General features: G+C 36.7%; 1 long non-coding RNA gene across 7 annotated transcripts in view; it reads right to left on the reverse strand.

Annotated features, from left to right (window-relative positions):
- LOC103217558 (uncharacterized) overlaps positions 1-14,729 on the reverse strand; it is a 333,833-nt gene that overhangs the window by 125,139 nt on the left and 193,965 nt on the right. The window contains exon 6 of one of the 7 annotated variants that reach the window (XR_012094251.1): positions 1,777-2,146. The exons of the other annotated variants lie outside the window; for them this stretch is intronic. This is a non-coding gene — a long non-coding RNA (uncharacterized lncRNA). Of the gene's footprint in view, positions 1-1,776; positions 2,147-14,729 lie in introns of those variants that run through there. 7 annotated transcript variants of the gene reach the window in all.

Genomic DNA, 14,729 nt, shown 5'->3' on the forward strand with positions numbered 1-14,729 from the left:
CGAAAAAAAAAAAAAGTTGTCAAAAATATAGAACGGACCTAAAGGAATTGTACTAACAAAGGAAAATGTAAATGCTCCAAAAATATGAGTATGATTAGGTAAATTGTAGAGTGGTTCAGCTGTTAGAATAAAGACTTCTACTACCAAAAGACCAGGTTAAGCTATAATATTAAGTACAAAGATCAAGACACAAAGTAGTATGTAGAGTGTGATTACAACTATGTGAAAATGCATAGAAAATTAAAGGCTGTACATGAAGTATAAAAATGATGCACTTAATGTAACAAAATTAAGAGTAATTATTCCCTTGCTATTGTCCATATTTTCTTTAACGTACTTCAATTAACTTTTGTAATTTCTTAATCAGAAATCAGTGAGCTTTTAGAAGCAACATACTTAAATCAAGCCATATAATAGCTTCCTCCTTGACGACCAGAAACAGTTGTTTTTTGTTTTTCTTTTTCATTTTATTTCCCACAGTGCACAGTTTCTTACACCCAGCTGATGGTCAATTTTTTTAATAGAATGTATGTTTTTAAAGGACAGACAAAAGCAAACTACGATCCCCCCCCGCTTAGGAAGTATTTCCTATATAGGCTTACTAATTAGAGATTTGTGTTAATGAGTTCCTCTTTTAAAATGCAAATGCATCAAATGGCTAAATGAGCATAAAGCAAGAACAGAGAACACACAAGAGGAAACATAAGCGGCTAATAAACATTCAATGAAAAGTTCAACCTCATTAATAATCAAAGAAGCCAAAATTAAAATATCAGTTTTCTTTATGAAACTTGCAAAAATTTTCATGGTAATTCTTAACACCAAATGGGGTATTAACAGGAATATAAATATATGCCTATCTCAAAAATTACTGCTAGAACTGAAAAATTGGACTAACTTTCTGAAAGCAATTTAGCAAAATGCTCCTGACCTTTGGCACAAGAGTCTCATTTTTAGGAATACAGTTTAAGAAAAAAAATATAGGCCTATGTAAAAGACTTACCTTCATGGATACTCAATTTAGCATCATAATCCCAAAACAATTTAAATAATCTAAGCCGGGTGTGGTAGTTCACCCTTGTTAATTCCAGCACTTTGGGAGTCGGAAGGTGCTGGATCATGAGATCAGGAGTTCGAGACCAACCTGACCAACATTGTGAAATCCCCGTCTCTACTAAAAATACAAAAATCAGCCAGGTATGGTGGCACGTGCCTGTAATCCCAGCTACTCAGGAGGCTGAGGCAGGAGAATCAGTTGAAACCCGGGAGGTGGAGGTTGCAGTGAGCCGAGATGGCACCACTGCACTCCAGCCTGAGCAACAGAACAAGACTCTATCTCAAAAATAAATAAATAAATAAATAATCTAAATAGCCACAATAAAGGAGAACTAAATTTTTATATATCAATTCAGTAATATACTAGTCTTTACAATAGAATTTTCAAAAAATAATTGAATATAGGAAATTCTCTTGATATAATATTAATTGGCACAAGTAGGTGCAAATTGTGCTATACATCATGACCTCACTTTTACAAGAACTTAAGCATAGGTAAAGTATTGGAAGAAAATAGGAATAATGCCTTTTCTCTGGCTGACAGTATTTAATATGATTTTTGTTGTTTTCTTGATTTTCTTATATACCCAACTGTTCTAAGAGAATGCTTGCTGTATATAATAGGCATTTTAAACATGTGTTCTACCTATTCTAGTTGCAATTTCTGGGACTGATACCAAATGAAGAAAATGTTTCTACACAAAGATATTTATACACAGCTTTATTTAAAGTAGTAAAATTGGGGGAATATCTTTAACTACCTAGTTAAAGGTAGTGTGACACAGCTATAAAACAGACCATATTGTCTTTTAAGAATCTGTTTAATTCCTTTTACTTCATGCAAATTAATCATCTTATTTTTGTGTGATAGCATGAAAGATACGACGACAGCTAGGAAGGAACGCACGTGCACGCGCGCGCGTGCACACACACACACACACACACACACACAGAGACAGTCCATCTTCTCCCTAAAGAACTAAATTCAGGTTTGGAGTAGGAGACCAAGTTTTCTGTTCTTCGAGTACCAGCAGCAAAACGAACAAGGTTACTTCTCTCTCTGTGAGTCTGTGCTACATTTTCTAACCACCTGAAACATAAACACATATAGGTAATAGAGAGGGAGAGTTTTAATAATATGAGAACAATTTTGACACCACAGTTAAATTTTGAAAAGCAAAGCAAAATTGTGAAATACACAGTGGAACCTCAGCTTTTTATATGCACATGAAAGTGGCCTATTGAACAGTGTTGGAATTCAGCAAGACAGAAGGATGATGCGGTTTTCTTTTCCTCCATTCTCTGGCTTCAAACTGCTCTATGGAATTTCCTTTTCCCATTCTTTAATGATATCTTGGACACATCCTATAGCTTCCCAGTCACTTTTCAGTGTTAAAAATTTCCCTTCTAGTCTATTGGAGTTTAAAGTCTCATATTCAGTTCTGTGCTCATCTTGGCCTTTCCCCCAGCTGGAGAGAATTCGGAATGGGGACCAGCAGACCCTCCATCATGCTTCCTCTCTTATTTGCTCTTTTCCTTCTAGTGCTTCCAGGAATAGGTAGGAAGAAGAACTACAGAAATAGACCAAAGGTGTACTACTAACTGTAGCCAGTCTAGCCTCTCCTAGCTACAACAGGTTCTCAATGAGCCCTGAGGGAACCCCCTCACTAAATAGTTTACTGACATGAGAATTGATGTCAGCTTAGCTGCTTCTTAACCCCATGCCACTCCACTCCCAACTCTAGCATGCACCCGAAACTCTGCTGGTGTCCCCTTTCCAAAGGCCAGTTCTTTCAACTGAGATGTGGAACAGACTACTGAAGCCCAGATACCTTCCTTGATGTTTCCTTGGCTCTCTAGAAAAGGGCATATCTGGCTGGGCAAGGTGGCTCACATCTGTAATCCCAGCAATTTAGGAGTCCGAGGAGGTCAGATCACCTGAGGTTAGGAGTTTGAGACCAGCCTGGCCAATATGATGAAAGCCTGTCTCTATTAAAAATACAAAAACTAGCTGGATGTAGTGGAAGGTGCCTGTAATCCCAGATACTCAGGAGGCCGATGCAGTGGAATCGCTTATATCCCGGAGGCAAAGGTTGCAGAGAGCCAAGATTGCACGACTGCGCTCCAGAGCAAGACCCTGTCTCAGAAAAAAAAAAAAAAAAAAAAAAAAAAAAAAGAAAAGAAAAGAAAAAGAGAAAAAGGCATATCTTCGTTGTGGAAAACAGCTTTATCTATCTCCCCCACCCACCATTGACTTCTCTCCCCTCTCCCCACTCCATAAAGGCACAGAGCGCAGGTCATTAAGTCTGGAGCATAAGCATTCAACTGAAGAATAAGATATAAGATTCCTACCTCCCATTTTGTAGTGACGGCCCAATGTTTAGAAGGTATTCTATTGGAAGTGTGCTATACATGATGTTCTCCTGCTCCAGATGACAGCTCACATTTCTAACAGCTTATATGGGTCCCTGGAGTATAGTACTCGTATAGAGTAGGGAAAGGGTGAGCATGAAGGAAGACAGGCCAGTTCTGCCACCTATTAATAACCTCATGAAGATACAACCAATGCTTCCTGAGGCTGTCTTTAGAGTATGGATGTGCGTGCTACCTGTATGTTTTGTCATTTTGTTTGTGGTTAGTTTGGATACTTGGTTATATGCTTGGTTGATTGGTTTTGGGATTTTAGAAACAACTTCAAGATAACAATGCAAGTAAACAATGATAAGAACATTCTGTCAGCATTCTGTGACACAGCAAAAAGACTGGAAGAAAACATCCTAATAGACTACAGTGTTGTTAGTGCTTCTTACTAGATGGAAATACTATAGTTTGTTATTACCTCCTTAGCTTCTGGATTTTTCTATTTTTTGTAAAGAGAAATGCATTAACAATCAAGAATTTTAAAATGATATTCAAATGTAATGAATGCATGCTTTTTATATGAAAGTGATTGAATAAGCATGCTCATCTATGGTTATAAAAAGATTAGTAATAGAATAAAGTGTCTAGGCACTGGCAGATTCTTTACTGCTCAGACAAATCAAGAAATTATTCTTTTTTTAAATAATGGGTATAACCGACATTGCTACACACTCACACAAACACACATACACACTCAGAGGAGAGAATCATACTTATTCCACATAAATGTTGAGTTATGTTAAAGAACTAGGAATTCTGAGATCAATAATAAAGTTCTAAAAAAAAAAGAAAGATTCCCAATTCAGACAAGACAAGGTAAATCAAATAATGGGCAAACTGGAAATGAATATCGAAACCTATTATTAGATATGTATCATATAGTCTATTTAGGTTATAAACATTATCATTTTTCGTATTATTGAAGCCACCCCACTCACTTTTAACATATTCCTTATTGCCTTCATAAAATTCTAAATTTAAAAATTCCTCTAAGCACTGAAATTAGTATGCATGCCTATGCACACACATGAATACACACACACACACACACAGACTCACATATATAGGGTTCTAGTTATTCAATTAATCACAGTGTCTGGGGAACAGTACTTAATTAAGCTCACTTGAAACCAGTGCAAAATTATATATATATATATATGAAAAAATGTATGAATGGGACATCACACGCACACACACACAAACACACACAGGCTCACATATATAGGGTTCTCTTTATTCAATTAATCACAGTGTCCGAGGAAAGGAGCTTAGTTAAGCTCACTTAAAACCATGGCAGGCCGGGCACAGTGGCTCACACCTGTAATCCCAGCACTTTAGGAGGCTGATGTGGGCAGATCATGAGGTCAGGAGTTTGAGACCAGCCTGGTCAACACAGTGAAACCCCATCTCTACTAAAAATACAAAAAATTATCTGGGCGTGGTGGCAGGCAACCGTAATCCCAGCTACTTGGGAGCCTGAGGCAGGAGAATCACTTGAACCTGGGAGGCAGAGGTTGCAGTGAGTCAAGATCACATCACTGCACTCCAGCCCAGGTGACAGAGACTCCATCAAAAAAACAGGGGGGGCAAAATTAGATATATATATGAAAAAAATGTATGAATGAGACTTGCTTCACACACACACACACCTACAAGCTCACATATATAGGGTTCTCATTATTCAGTTATCTTAGTGTCCAAGGGAAAGGCGCTTAACCAAACTCACTTGAAAATCAGGGCACAATTATATATTATATGAAAAGAAAATGTATGAATGGGACTTTACTTTGAAAAATAAACATTTAAAAAAATTTTAGCTTTATCTTCTATTTAATGAAATGGAGGTTGCATTTGCAACCATGTACGAATTCTTGGAATTTGCAAAAATAAATGAGCCCATCACTACTTTTTATTTACTGTGTTAAATTTTTCACACAAAAAAATATATAGTATGTTTCCCCCCTCAAGCTAGACTTTCACAGCAGAATTACACAAAAGAGTTGTTTTCTTGCAAAATTACTTAAGGATTCATCCATTTTCCCAAAGGAGGTCTCTTAATCTTTTGAAATTCAAATCATTGTCTTTTGAAAAACCTGTCTAGTCATCATGATTGCCACTTTTCCCTTCAACTGTTAACTCATCTAACATCCTCATTTATCAACAGCTTTGCACATGATTACAGCAGTTTTCAAGTACTATCACTTTCCACAGACTTCAGAGGTGGTTGTGAAATTTGCAATCGCATGTTGAAATTTGTTAGAATTTTATTTGCAGAAATTGGATATTTATACCTTTTTGTAATCACCTATAAAGACAATGACTAAAAAACAGTAGTATTTGGTGGATTAGGAGAAACATGTTCACATTATGCACACTCGTATTTTCTTGACAACACTTTTATTTTTCTGACAATGATCTCCAAAAGGAGATTGGATAGTTACTGTTAGGACAGTGAAAAACCCTGTGTGTGTGTGTGTGTATGGTTGTGCATTAAATGTCTGGACCATGACAGACTTACTTAGGAAACTTTTAGAGTCAAAAATGAGTAAAACAAGGTAAGCATCCTCTCCCATTTTCAGTCCCAAAATATCAACATAGACCAAGGAACTTAAACCAGATCTTACTGTAAATTATAGCCAGAAAATCACCTCTTCTGAGAATTCAACTGCACTGATGGATATTTTAACTAGAGTAGAAAAAGGGAATTGAAATTTAAGTTAGGAATATGAGACCTTTCAGGAAAAATAAATGAATTTTTAGAGGTCTGAAGTGTGTACATTTGGTGAATTTATGCTTCGAACAGCTAAATAAAAGCGTACATATCCTGATTAGAGAAAGTTGTAAATGTACAGAAAACAATAGTTGACCACTTTGAAATGTTGACAATATCAGTCAGAGCTGCAACACACACATTCACACTACCTTTTTTCTTATATGGTGCTTAATTTTAATATTAATTAATGCAGTAGTATTAATTAAATGCTACTTTGTGCTAGACTATTTTAAACCATGCGATACAACCTAAATGACAGATTTAAAGTTCTCCTGTGTAGAAAATACCGTTGCACTATTTCTAGCATTATTTTATAACTTAGTAAATCTAATCTCTTCTAAACATTTTCAGACTCCTTAAATTACTTCTGACTTCTAGAATTTACCAGAAAATTCATTAATGAGTTCATTAATTTTTCACCAATCTATAAACCTTATCACTGTCATTTTTATTAGCTAACATATAATTAACTAGGTTTGACTTTTTAATTTTAGGGACAAGTCATTTACCTGTATTATCAACAGTTTTAAAATAATCACTTTTTTACTCTATCAGATTTATATCCCTCATCTAGCCCAGTCATTAGGATTCCATACTTAATATCTCATGGTCATAGTGACATTTATATCTGTCTTTTTTACTCTCAGTCTTTACATACTGAGTAGCTTGTAATCTTAACTCTCTATTTTCAAGAAATCAATAGCAATAATGTGCACAAAATTGCAGTATTAAATATATTACAGGTATATCTATTAACGGAAAATTTCAATCTTCATTTTCTGACATTTATACCACATATGTCCATTGACTATCAACTTTCTTCATGTAGTAAAATATTTAAAAATTTAATGTTACTGATTGTTGACAAATAGAAACAAGGGTTAAACAATGCCATCTCTCTTGAAACAAATCTGAATTCATGGAATAGTGCTAATGTTAATTCTGCCAGCAGATTCATATACCCTTTGTGAGATATGGTTCCTCTAAAAAGTTAAAGGCCAAAAATATATAACAACAAACAGCATAACCTCTTTTAAAAAGTTCTAGAATCTCCATAAAGTGTTTTCCTATAAATACACAACACAAATTTTAAAAAGAAAGAAGAAAATGGAGTCACCAGAGCCTTGCTTAAGCTAAGAGTTCAGTTAGCTAATTAATTCAGTTAATTTAGGCTTCACATAATACATTACTCAAAATATTTTTCTCCTTGAAATTTAAAAATTCTACAAATAAGAGTTTAAAGAGGCCAGGCACGGTGGCTCATGCCTGTAGTCCTAGCACTTTGGGGGGCCGAGGCGGGCAGATCACGAGGTCAGGAGATGGAGACCATCCTGGCTAACACGGTGAAACCCTGTCTCTACTAAAAATACAAAAAATTAGCCGCGCGTGGTGGCTGTCGCCTGTAGTTCCAGATACTCCTGAGCCTGAGGCACAAGAATGACCTGAACCCGGTGGGCGGAGCTTGCAGTGAACCAAGATCACACCACTAGACTCCAGCCTGTGTGACAGAGCGAGACTCCGTGAGACTCACACACAAAAAAAGAAAAGAGTTTAAAGAGCAATTGTCTATGTCATCTTTATTTTTTCTTTTGTTTGCAGTATTACAATCAGTATTTGCAAACAGTGTCTTTATACGAAAAGTCCAGTATAACCATGGAATACTATGCGGCCATAATAAAGGATGAGTTCATGGATGAAGCTGGAAACCATCATTCTCAGCAAACACAAGAACAGAAAACCAAATACCACATGTTCTCACTCATAAGTGGGAGGTGAACAATGAGAACCCATGGACACAGGGAGGGGAACATCACATACCAGGACCTGTCAAGAGGTCGGGGGCCAGGGATTGGAGAGCATTAGGACAAATACCTAATGCGTGTGGGGCTTAAAACCTAGATGACATATTGATGGGTGCAACATACCACCATGGCACGTGTATACCTATGTAACAAACTTACATGTTCTGCACATGTATCCCAGAACTTAAAGTATAATAAATAAATAAATACTCCAGTATATTTTTAATGACAATCTTTCAAAACAAAAATCTTTAAATGAAGGCTGGGCATGGTGACTCACACCTATGATCCCAGCAATTTGGGAGGCCAAGGCAGGAGGATCACTTGAGACCAGGAGTTTGAGACCAACCAGGGCAACATAGTAAGACCCAGTCTACAAAAAAATAGAAAAATTTGCCAGGTGTGGTGGCATGAGCTCGTAGTTCCAGCTACTCAAGAAGCTGAGGAAGGAAGATCACTTGAGTATGAGAGGTGGGAGCTAAGATGACACCATTGCACTCCAGCCTGGGTGACAAAAACAAAACAAAACAAAAAATCTTTAAATGAAATGTACTTAAATTGGGCAAAACTGATGTGAAGGCAAGAGAAATTGGTTTCTGAAGAGCTAGATGGTACATGAAAATTAGGGAGTAAAATTTGTGGTCACTGAAAAATAAGTGGTAAACACTTGAAAATAGTTTGGGAAAGTGCTCTTTGAGATTTTGCTGTAGCATTAATTTAATATGCTATGTGTTCACTTAGTGCCAATACAAACACTGTTATTATGCCTTCTGTTCAATATTTGTTAGTCTTCCAATACCTATGGCATTGCTATATTTAAAGATTACAAGATGTAGCAAAAAATAAAAGCTAAACATGTGATCTGGCATATAATATCAACAACACAAAGCATATACAAAGAAGCATTTTTCTGCTAAAGATACTGAAGTCCATGGTTATAAGGAAAAAATTAAAAGTTAGCATATGATCTTATCTAAGAAATTCTTTAAATAGCTCATATAATGAATGTGAACAAAAATAGATCTGCTTTGAAAAAGAGAACATTCTGGACATTTTCAAGGTTTCAAGTTTAGGTAAGCAGCCATATATTTGAGAGTTTAACCAGAAATCCCAAAAGCTTTGAGGTCTGCCATATTAAATTGGAAATTCACATTAGTTTATGTTTACATGGTCCTGCTGTCAGAAAGATTTTCCAGCAACAGTACTTTTTTTTCCCTAAAGAATCCTCTAAAATTTTTAAGCAGCCTTGAAAGTGAAAATTTTTTTAATTAAATAATGCGTACTAGAAAGTGAATGTGGAAACTAGAATTGTGAATGGCTCATACCTGAATATATTTTGTCACTCAAAAAATATTAATTCAGTACCAACAAAAGGCAAAGTATAAGAATATGTAGGACACATTTATAAGAGCTTAAATTCTTTGATAAAAGATTTATACAGGCCAGGCATGGTGGCACACACCTGTAGTCCCAGCTACTCAGGAAGATAGCTTAAGCTCAGGCATTCAAGTCCAGCCTAGGCAACATAGCAAGACCCTGTCTCTAAAGACAAAAGCAAAATCAAACCAAAAAGTTGAACAAAGATTTATACACACATACCCATATTTATATATATACCTATCTATAGATAGATAGAAATTATATAAATATATATAAACACAAGGCAAAATGAAGTGTGTTATGGACTGAAGGTTTCTGTACTCCAAAAATTCATAAGTTGAAGCCCTTATTCCCAGTATGGCTCCATATGGAGATAGTGTCGTTAAGTATTTAAGATTAAATGAGGTCATGAGGATCTGGCCCTTATCTTACAGGATTAGTGCCCTTATAAGAAGAGATACCAGAGAGGGCACTCTCGTGTGCTTGCTCGCTCTCTCTTTCCCCCCGCCCTTTCTGCCTCCCTCCCTTTCTGTCTCCACATGTACTCAGAGGAAAGGCATGTGAGGACACAGTGAGAAGGTGGCCATCTGTAAGCTAGGAAGACAGCCCTCATCAGAAACTGAGCCCTGAAAAAACTGAATCTGGGACTTTGGGCCTCCAGAACTGCAAGAAAATAAATTCTGTTGTTTAAGCCATGCAGTCTGTGGTATTTTGTTATGGCAGCCTGAACAGACTAAGAGAAAATGAATGCCAAAGAATAGCAGAGACAATTTGTGCTGAGTGACAACATGAGGGAAGAATGAGACCATGATGGGCATGAGGAGGGGAAGATCTTCTAAGAGGGAACCTATCTGTGCATTGATTTGGATACAGAAGATAGGTTAGTAGGAAAGTACATGCAATTTATAAAGGTGGAAATTGAATATGTTTGGGAGACGACAAGTACCCATTAGTCCAGGGTAGATGTTGAGAGTTCAAGAACAGAAAGAAAGAAATGCAGCAGATGAAATAAACAAGCGTTTCTTTTTCTATCTCATCAGACTCAACCAAAAGAATTTAGTCAGCTTAGGAGATGTTCCCTGGGTAACAAAGAAAATATCCATTTAAAAAGTATTGTGCTCAAGGGATGTCACTGTGTCTTAGGGATGGAAAGAGTATAATGAATCTCAGACCAACTGAGTGGGTCTATTGTCCCCAAAGGACCAGGGTGAGGCAGATACTACAGAGCAGAAATCTCTCCTCACCATTGGATAGGCTACATTGTCCCAAAATTGGCAAACAACACAGTTTTCTCTTGGAGAGATGTGCTTATTTAGCTAAACCACCAGCCAAGGACACTAGCAGGGTCACAGGAAGCAAGCACAGGAATTGGAGAAGCCACCTCACCCTTCCTCATGAAATAGAACCCATTATATGCCTGGAGCCTGTGAGACAGCAGAGAGGTGACCATCAACTTTAATCCAGCAGAAGTCAAAGGTCTTCCTTAAAACTGAAGATCCTGCTGCTTCCCACTGCTGTGGGAAGACTGGAGAGCTCCCAAGAGACGGATTTGTGCAGTTGCTTGAAGAGCCAGTGTAAAAGGAGAGTCCAAGGAAGGTAGAACTCTCACCTCCATGGCCACTTCCTTCTGAGAATGCCCTAACTTCGCATATAGAATCTTCATCTACAGTATTAGTCCAATCAAGGGAAAAGATGGTCAGAGAAAGGGAGAAAGAGAAAGAAGTATTCCACTGCATTTATTTTGGGGATCCATCAGAGACAAAGGGTGTTAGTTCCTCTGGTCATTACTGGCTATAACCCTAAAGTTCATGGAAGAAAACTTTGCAAGAAGGAGACACTAAGAGTAATTTTTAAATTGCAACCAAGATGTATTTTAAAGGCTATCCTTTGAGGGGAGCAGGGAATAGAGGGACGCCAACATCTCTGTTACAGTAAGTTAAACAGGCAGTATGGAAGTCAGCATTATAGCTTCTAAGCAATTAATAAGTAAACACTGCATGAAACTAACATGCTTCATTAGTAAATGCTCACAATCCCACAAAGGCATGATTAATCTTTGTTCATTTCGCCAGTCGAAGCAACATGTCTTTTTCTTAAATTCCCCTTTGTATTGCTTCTTCTAAACACAGTAGCTAACTAGAAGAGTGTCAGCTCTAATTGCATGATAGTTTGGAGCCTTCAAATCTCCCAGAGGTTAAGTAATGTAGCATAGAGCCAGTGTTATTCAAAGGGAATGTTTTAATACACTGGGAGAAATGAGGATGCAGCGGCTGTGTGAACTCTAGCCGACATGCTGCCCTGAAGAAGCACTGCATTGTCTCTAATACCTTAAGTTCAGCAGTTTTAATTCCCACCTCTGTGTGATGTTTGACAGTTCATTCATTTAGAGAGCTTTGGGAGGCACAGGTGACTGAACTCAGATAGTTATTTTAAGGATATGTCGCTTCTGTTTATTTTTTAATGCTAAGGAGAACACACTGAGTGAGTCGGAGGAAGACCTTTTGCACACAAAAGAAACTGTTCTTTCAAAAAGGAGAATGTTTTGACATTTAAAGACTCAGCATTTCTTTGGAGATAGACTTCCTCAAGGCTAAAACATTGATTGGTACTAAGTTAAACAGAGTCTAACCACATTGCACCCTCTCTGAAGGCTGGGTTTTAAAACACTCAAAGCAGTAAAGCAGGGATCTAGGTGAAAAAGTTTATTTAAGATTTCTATATTATTTGTTGCAGTGCCTTGACTATGCCTGTTTGTCTAGGCTGCAAAAGGTATTTATGAACTTCAGACTTGATTTGAATTAGAAACATTACCAAAAATTGAGGTTAATAGGACTAACAGGGACGGACTATGTTCTTTACACCAAAAGAAAATATTGAGGAAATATATTCTTTGCAACACTACCTACAGTGTTTACCCCAGCAATCATAGTATGGTTGTTGCTCAGTTGTTGGGGAGTATGGATGTGTAAAGACTGATCGAAGAGGTAAAAAGAAAGATGAGGAGATTTGTGAGACTGTGAGTGGAAGGTCAGGAACCTAGAAGAACTGAGAAGGACAAGGCAGGATGTTCAGCAAACGAGGTCCAAGAGCAAATTGTGGTACATTCAATAGCTACATTCCGAAGAAAATATGTATCTTATCAAACTGTTCATAGAATTTTTAAAAAACATTTAAATAGTATTTAAAAACTGATGAACTTACTAACGTAGAAAGAACATTAACAAGAATAAATTAGCAATGCCTAAAATATTATTTCTTGTGCTCCAAACTAACGTTTTATATTTCAATGGAAAATGACTCATTCTGTCACATTTAAATAGCCAAATGCAACATAAAAAAATCTATTTAGAAATTATGTTGATCTTCCTAGCATATGAAAATGAACCAGGCTTCATTGAAATAGCAAAATGTCAACTGCTGTTCACCAAATCAATCCTTAAAGCCTAAACAAATCATCGCTAAGATATAAAAAGCTATTTTTTAAAATAAGTGGCTCACCATAATTTTTCTTCTTCTCTCATTTTTATACCCCATTTTCTCCCTATCTCTATTTTCCTTGAGCTTTTAACCTAAAATCCACATTATATTCATCACATCCATATAAGAAGTACATTCTGCCAAATCTTTTTTCATAATCCATATTTCTTTGTTCTCTCTTCCAGCTTCTCTTTCCACAACCTGGCTCAACTCTTTTGAATTCCCAGAACTTCTTTCTTTTCCATTAGTTCTCCCTTGGAGGTTGAGAAAGTTATCAAGGGAAGATGTGGGAGAAATGCTTCTGATTCTCTGGGGAACAGGAAGTGTGTGTATGTCCTGCACCCTCCCCCTCCAACTCCATTTCTTGAGAATCACAGCTCGTATGTTTCACACATGCAGCACTATTAATCATCTTTCTCAAGTGTCATTTTGATTATCATGCCCGTTTTTAGAAGCTTGCAGTCATTTTCAGTTGTCATCTTAGTAAAAATGAAATGGATAATCTTTTAGATTTTTAAAGAGTAATTTCTTAAATGCACAACAATGCTTGGTTATGTCAGGAATTTTAAGCAAGCCTTATTAGCACTTCTTTCATCTGAAGACATTTTTATTTTCCCTGGTAAATTAGATGCAACATCACTGAAAGCTTAGGCATTTAACTCAATTAAAACATAAATGTTAAATGCTTCCTTTATTTTAACCGAAGATGTTATAATGGAAATGTTAACTTTCCTTGATATGGAAGACATTCACAGAAAACTGGAGATTTCCTTTGAATACATAAGTATGTTTTTAAAATACTCAAATTAGTGCTGCATTGAATTACGAGCTGCCATTTCTGATAGTCACTTTGTTCTGACATTTCTACGTTAGCATGTTATATTTCTGGAAAAACATAGTGTCTGGGGACAGCATCTTGTTACTGTCCATGTAAAGCATTAGGAAAAAGTTCTGCCTAAGATTTTGTTTCTTTGATTATCAATGCAATATGTTCAATGACCCTCAGAAGAAAAAAAATACTTTTTAAACATTCACTAGTCATTTTAAACTACATTTTGCATTGTAAGTGTAAATTTTGCTAATAATTTTTTTTAATTTTGAAGCCAACATTCAATGAAATACGAAAAAGTGTTATACTTGTATGATGAATTTGCTTCCTTGGTAAGAGAATAGAAAAAATAAAAAATGAGACCAGGTTCTTGAAAATGTCCTTGGACTAAATGTCTTTATCAAGGTGATCTTTCTATGATGCAAATTACACTTGTTTTTATTTGTGACTTGCTCTAATAACCGATTGCCAAATGACAAACCACTCCAAATTTAGAAGATTAAAACAAAAATCATGTGTTTGGCTTGGAAATATGAAATGTGAGCAGGGTCAGCCCTACCTCACATGCTGCCAGCTAGGATGGCAAGAAGGCTGGGGATGACTTGGCTGGGGTTGGCATCATTCAGTGGCTCACTCACTCACATATCCAGTAGTTGATGATGGCTGTTGTTTAGATGGGGCTTAGCTGTAACTATTGGACAGAACACTTATATGTAGTCCTTGCTGTGGCTAATTAGCTTCCTCACAGCATGACAGCTGACTTCTGAGAATGCATGTTCCAAGAGAACAATGTGAATGTACATGACATTTTTATGACCTTGCCTCTGAAGCCACATAGACATCATTCAGCCTCACTATATTGGTTACATCAGTTTCAAAGGTCTTCCCAGCTCAGAGCAAGGGGACATGGACTCTACCAACTGATGACATAATTGTCAACTTCACAGCATAGAAATTGCAAGTGAGTGGGCAGAGCAAGATGGCCAAAAAG

This window comes from Chlorocebus sabaeus, chromosome 10 (genome assembly GCF_047675955.1).
Source record: "Chlorocebus sabaeus isolate Y175 chromosome 10, mChlSab1.0.hap1, whole genome shotgun sequence".
NCBI lineage: Eukaryota > Metazoa > Chordata > Mammalia > Primates > Cercopithecidae > Chlorocebus > Chlorocebus sabaeus.